This window comes from Mus caroli, unplaced genomic scaffold (assembly GCF_978045245.1).
Source record: "Mus caroli unplaced genomic scaffold, Mus_caroli_1 scaffold_10, whole genome shotgun sequence".
NCBI lineage: Eukaryota > Metazoa > Chordata > Mammalia > Rodentia > Muridae > Mus > Mus caroli.
This window is the reverse complement of record NW_028227265.1, coordinates 51,097,716-51,104,700: the sequence shown is the minus strand read 5'-3', so window position 1 is coordinate 51,104,700 and position 6,985 is coordinate 51,097,716. Positions and strand designations below refer to the sequence as shown.

The following is a 6,985-nucleotide window of genomic DNA, read 5'->3' as shown; positions in this document are numbered from 1 at the left end:
CAGATTTGTGACGTGGATTTAATTATGGGGATGACCAGCAACTTACAAATCTAATTTTGGTGGAGGTTGAGGCCATTTTTTTTTATTTTAATAATGATGGATTTTTTTAAAGCAATGATTTCATTACTATTTAAAGAAATCTACTAGTGTAGAACTAGCCAATTGACTAGAGTTATTTTATTACCCATTAACAAATACCATTAATTTTTATTAATTTTTAAAATGTCATCATTCCCAAACTAAAAAAGTATTTGCTCCAAAATCTTTTTGCCCAGTAATAAATAATATACATTACGTACTCTGGATGTTTATAAAGGTCCTCTTTAGAAACATGTCCCTCGAAGTCATTTAAAACCAAGATTAAGTTTTCTTAATTTGGATTCAAGCTACTAGAACTGCTATTAGAACTGGGCTTTCAGCCCTGCAACCCTTGGTTCTTAATGGGAGCACAGTTCTCATCTTAGTTTTCATCCTCCAAGCACACACCTACCAAGGGTAATCTATTCTTCCACTGTAACTACCTCTCATTGACCATTTGTTTTGTTATTGTTGGCAGAAAGTTCAAATTTTCTTGCCAATATCCCTTTTGGGTATTAATATTTGCCCATGTTGGGTGTTCAGTTCTGAGCTCTGACAAGCGAACCCATGTATGTTGTGGCAGTCTAGGATAAGGTGATTTCTGTTTGGTCAGAGGTTCTTTTGTGCCTCTTTGTTCTCAGCCCTTCTCTCAGCTGAGCTCCTAACACTGAATATGTCCCTTTGCTTCTTTCAGAGCGACCTGTCCATCTTCCCAGAGGAGCCTGGCTACCTTCCCTTTGTGATTTTCCCTTTTGTGGCTCTTGTCCTGTTACCACGTGCATCAGCAAACCTTCTCATTGCTGAGTCACATTGCATCGCTTAGTACGTGACTGTTGATGAGCTTTAGGTTGTGGGATACTTAAGATAGTGAATGACTTCCAGTGTGTGTTAAGTAAGGGTTTGAAAGTCCCTAGGGTGCAGCTGTTGGGAGGTGCTGTGAATCTTAGATGGGACACTGTGGAGATCCATAGGGCACTAGGGAATCAGTGTTCTACCTTATCACAGAAAGAGCCTCTAATGCTGGGAAACCTTTCTCTCTACAGTTTCTCTATAGGGTACTCTGCTATAGTGTTAGAAAGCTGATAACTTGGTTTTTTGTGTTTGTGTTTCTTGTGATTGTGGATAGACCTCATTTAGACATATTTTCCCAAATCTCTTAGGGAGAAGTTAGGAATGAAATTGCTGGGACCTGAGGAATGTGTTTTGAATTGGAAGCAGCCTTCAAACTTTCGCAGTGTCTTAGGTTCCCAGAGGACTGTGTGGAGCCCAGTTGTTCCGCATCCTTGCCAGGGCTTAGTTTTAGCAGGTTTGCATTTAGTCATTCTGTGGTCGTGCAGTAACATGACGTCATGGATTTCATTTGCCGCCCCTCACTGGCTAAGGATGGACAGTTTTTATGAGTGTTTATTTGCTACCTCTATGCCTTTGGATGGTGGCTGTTCATATTTCTTGACCATTAAAGAAGAAACTGAACTGTCTGTTACTTTATACTTGGGTGTAGGTCCTTATAATGGACACAAATAATTTATCAGATGTTTGTAAGTCATTCTTCCTAACTCACAACCTTCTCTTTTATTATTAGCAGTGACTTACAGGGGGAAGTTCATTGTATTACACTTATCTGTTTTTGTCTTTCATATCTTGACGTTTTGTTACTTAAGTTCTTGGTTTACCTAAATAGCCACAAAGCTTTTCCCCCCATGTCTTCTCTCAGTTTTGGCTTTAACTTTTTTCCTTAGGTTTGTGGTCCATTTGGAGTCCATGCTTAGGGTTTGTTACTATGCTTATGGGTGTAAAGGTTAACATTCCTTAAAAGATACATTTGTTTGTTTATCTATATGCATATGAGTGTTCTGTCTGTATGTACACCTGCATGCCAGAAGAAGGCATCGGTTCCTAGTAGAGATGGTTGTGAGCCACCATGTGGTTACTAGGACTTGAACTCAGGAGCCACCTCTCTAGCCAAACTTAATTTTTTTTTTTTATGTCCAGCTTATCAAACTTGCCCCTGGTGGGTTTTCTCCGTTGCCTTTGTACATGACATTTCCCCCTACACAGCATCTGACATAAACACAGCATCTTTTCTTTTAGTTTATAATCTGAATATATACTGGATATCTAATCCATTGATCTTCATCTGGGGGTATCATCCATACAAATGGTTTGAAGATCTTTCTTCTCCTGAGAGCACTGGCTACGGCAGGCAGTTTCTGGCTGCCCCGGCCTCTGCTGCTGCTTTCCCACATAGCAGCCCTAGAGCTGCATCCTCCTCCCTCACAGTGTCCTGAGGACAGTGCTGAATAGAATCTAGAGGAGAGATAAAAATGTAAGCTTGAAAATTAAAAGGACCAATTTAAGCTCATACTTGGTGGTGTAGCAGTAATCCTACTACACCAGAGAGGGAGGCAGGAGAGTGAGCTTAGGAACAACTGGGTTACACCAGACCTTCCTTGTCTCAAAGTAAAAAGAAACAATTTAGTAATGTTGTAAAAACTAGGACAAATACAGATTTAGATGGTTTTTAGAAGTACTTACAAGTAGACAAAACCAGAAGAGAATGAAAGAAAAAGCCCCAAGGTGATGATAAGGAACCTGTCTGTCAGCAAAGGGAAGCAAGCGCAGCTCTTTGTTATGGCCCCTGCATCTGAGCCTGGTGTGAACACTACTATAGCTCTGGTCTCACCATCTGGCCACAGGGTAAAATTTGTTAACTGTGATGTAGAAAGTCATAAGGTTGTGACTAGCAGAAGAAGCCTTGGAAAATGGTTATATATTAACATTTATATTAACATAACAGTGTATTTTGTTAACAGGTAATTATAGACAAGATGGGTTTTTGTTTTGAAGCTCAGGATGACCTTAAACTTCTGCTTCTAACCCTCTTACCTGCATATCCCATGTGCTGGAACTACAGGTGTGTGCATCCATGCTCAGTTTTAGGAGGGAGTTTTGGGCCTAGGCAAGGGCTCTGCCATCTGGGTTACATCCCTTGCCCCAAAAGATGGACCCTCAATACTAAAGCACTGTACAGCTATGAACATCAGCTTTTTTTTTTTTTTTTGAGTTTTATTTTCTCTCATATTACATCCCCACAGCAGTTTCCCTTTTCCTCTCTCCTCCCAGTCCCTTCTTCCCCACCCCCATTCACTCCTCAGTTCCCTTCAGAAAAGGACAGGCCTCCCAGGGACATCAACCAAAGATGGCACAGCATGGTACAATAAGACTAGGCAGCCCTCACAGTTTTCACCCCTCAGGCTGAACTGAGGCATTACTGGTAGGGACACAGGTAGCACCGGTAGCATCCCTTAGGTTTATTACCACAAGGAAGCTTCCTTCATCTGAAAGTAGATGGAGGGAGTCAGTCCTACCAGGAAATCCGTCAATTCTTTACTAATATGTTAATTAAGACTGGACAAACAAGGACTGCTAACTTGTAGACACTGGAGTGCACACATTCCATCCTCTATTTAAATAAGAATTTATCTGGCTTTAGAGAAAGTAAGATGGAGTGGTAATTCCCAAGTGTGATCCTATCAGCCTTTTGGAATGGGTCCGTCTGGCTCTGCAGTAAGGGTATGCTGTCCTTGGGCACAGACAGCCTGTCATTTGAGCTGGGATCTTCTTTCTAGATGGTGCTCAGATAGGTGAACTTAGCAGTCATTTGCTCCTGTGTCCTCTGCTTCCATTGCAGATTGTTTTTCCCCTTGATCGACTCCCTGTACCTAATGTCTCACTGATATCAAAGCTTCTCCAATGCCTCCCAGTGATCTTGCATGTGTCTGCTATAAAGATGTTTCCCTTCTCAATCGAAGAGGCAAAGAAACTTTGGGGTTGCATATTGCATCATCTGTGACTGTACTAACCAACATAGTAGCCACAAACCATAACCATTTAAACTTAAATGATGGCCATTAGCGGCTCAGGAGATAGCTGAGTGGGTAAAGTATCGCTGTGTAAGCATGAAGACTTTGAGTTTGATCCCCAGAGCCTGTGTTTTAAACATAGTGCTGTGCACTTTCAGCCAGCACTGAAGAGGGCAGAGCCAGGAGACCCCTAGGGCTTAGTGACAGCTACCCCAGCAATTCAGGGAGAGCCAGGGTGAGAGATCCTGTCTTAAACAAGGTGGATGGGATGGCTCCCAAGAGACAATGCCCAAGTTTGCCTTTGTCCTTTACATGCACACATGCACATGTGTTCACACACCCAATACACAACAAAAAATAATGCAAATTAGTTAAAACTAAACATTCAGTTCTTTAGTCATACTAGCCACGTGTGGCTGTTGGCTACTGTCTTGGCCAGTGTAGCTCCACATATTTATCACTATAGAAAATTTTAGTGGAGGAAACTGAAGAGATATGCCTATTAGATAAGCTAGAAACTAGTTTACAGTGTGTATTATTAATATGGTTACTTGTATTTGTTATTTTAAAGTTTGATCACACATGTGTTCACTGCCTGTGTTTTTATTGTATGTTTATTTTAAGTTCTTGGGAAGATGGCTGAATGGGTAATGTGCTTGACGTAAGCACCCACATTAAAAGAACAAGTAAGTAGTTATGGTAGAACACCCCTAGAGCTCTGTAGCATGAAATAATAAAAAAGGCAGTCCTGCACTACCTCTGGCAAGGCACTGGCCGACAGGCTGACCTGTCCTCAGCCCAGCGGACTCTGTGCCTCACCTCCGAAATCTCTCCACCCAGCTCGCTAAGTCCCCATGGCGGGCTGCTGCCAATATGGTGGGCTGTTGCCAAACTTGTGTCATGCTTCCAAATTCCCACGGCTGGCTGGGGTGCCTTCCTCTGGAACCCAGTTGAGTTGCCACATGAAGGAAAACACCATACAATCTTAGTTTCGAATCAACAGGTGACACGATCGCTGGGCGCTGAAACTAGCATCCTGATTTTGTAAGCTATTCTAAGTTATAAATCCTCTGGTGGTGGATCCGGATGGATCTGCAACCTAAATTGGTGGCCTCTGGCTACTTACATTGTGTCTCCATGCTCTCTCCTATCCAAAAGGAAGGCTTCTTTTCCTGCCTCCCATCTTCCTCTTCCCAACCTACTCCTCACCCAGTGATTGGTCCCTTGAAATCTTTATTCATTAGGGGAAGGTTCTGCCACTGCAAGGTTAGAAACCGGAGGGATCTTGGGGAACTCACAGGCCAGCCAGGTTAGCTGAAATGGTATGTAGATTCAGCTTTGAAGGATTTGACAAGGAGTACATCATGTCCAAAGTGACATATGGGAAGAAATAGCCTGGCAGCAGTGTGTCCATGGGCAGCCGTGTGTGCATTAGCAGCAGCAGTGTGTGTGCATAGGCAGCAGTGTGTCCATTAGCAGCAGTGTGTGTGCATAGGCAGGGTGTGTGCATTAGCAGCAGTGTGTGCATAGGCAGCAGTGTGTGCATTGGCAGCAGTGTGTACATTGGCAGCAGTGTGTGCATTGGCAGCAGTGTGTGCCTTGGCAGCAGTGTGTGCCTTGGCAGTAATGTGTGCATTAGCAGCAGTGTGTCCATTGGCAGCAGTGTGTGTGCATAGGCAGGGTGTGTGCATTAGCAGCAGTGTGTGCATAGGCAGCAGTGTGTACATTGGCAGCAGTGTGTGCATTGGCAGCAGTGTGTGCATTGGCAGCAATGTGTGCATTAGCAGCAGTGTGTGCATTGGCAGCAGTGTGTGTGCATAGGCAAGGTGTGTGCTTTAGCAGCAGTGTGTGTGCATAGGCAGCAGTGTGTGCATTAGCAGTAGTGTGTGTGCATAGGCAAGGTGTGTGCATTAGAAGCAGTGTGTGCATTGGCAGCAGTGTGTGCATAGGCAAGGTGTGTGCATTGGCAGCAGTGTGTGTGCATTAGTATCAGTGTGTCCATGGGCAGCCGTGTGTGCATTAGTATCAATGTGTCCATGGGCAGCAGTGTGTGTGCATTAGTATCAGTGTGTCCATGGGCAGCCGTGTGTCCATTGGCATCAGTGTGTCCATTGGCATCAGTGTGTCCATGGGCAGCAGTGTGTTGGTTTGTTAGGTGGTGAAAGATTGATCTGCGTGTATTATGAATCCATAAAGACACTGATGGACACTGTCTATGGCTTTTAAGTTGTCTTGTGAAGAACCCAAGAACAGAAGAAAAGGCCAAATGTCCCTGTCACTTACTCAGTGATTCAGGTACTGATGTTGTCCTGCTGCCTACTGTGCACTGTGCTAATGCTAAGTTAATGAAACTGTGGGTTTCAACAACACATGGGGTAAGGTGCCCAATGTCAGCGTTGGGAAAAGTTGGTAACAGTAAAAGGTTTCTATGCACACAACAACCAGGAACCACTTCAGAAGTCAGCATAATGGTGGCATTGCGATGGCCCAGTGGGTGAAAGTCAGCATAATGGTGGTGTTGTGATGGCCCAGTGGGTAAAAGTCAGCATAATGGTGGTGTTGTGATGGCCCAGTGGGTAAAAGTCAGCATAATGGTGGTGTTGTGATGGCCCAGTGGGTAAAAGAGCTCATCTATTAAGCCCAGCAACCCGGGTTTAACCCCTGGGACTCATGGTAAAAGAAAACTTGTCTTCTGATCTCAAATGTGTGCATTGGTATATGCAGAGCCCCTCACACGCACACCACAGATACACACCATAGTAAGTAACATAGAATGAGAAGGTAACCGCTGTAATAAATCCATGTGGCTTTTGTTGGCATCAGTCATGCATCCCCACATGGCTCCAGCCTCCATCATTCTGGATGTAAAACACCCTCTGTACCTCACACACTACCACACTACACAACAGCACATCAACAAACACTGCCCAAGACTGTTGTATGCAATGACCTGCAGGATCTTTACAGTACATATAAAGTTTTCTGCTCTTACAGAAATGGTAGTTTAATTACAGAAAACAAAATTTTACTATTTTCTTCCCACC

General features: G+C 43.7%; 1 protein-coding gene across 2 annotated transcripts in view; it reads left to right on the top strand.

Annotated features, from left to right (window-relative positions):
- The window catches only part of Slc10a7 (solute carrier family 10 member 7), a 232,370-nt gene that overhangs the window by 85,331 nt on the left and 140,054 nt on the right, over window positions 1-6,985 (top strand). The gene's annotated exons all lie outside the window — the stretch shown is intronic.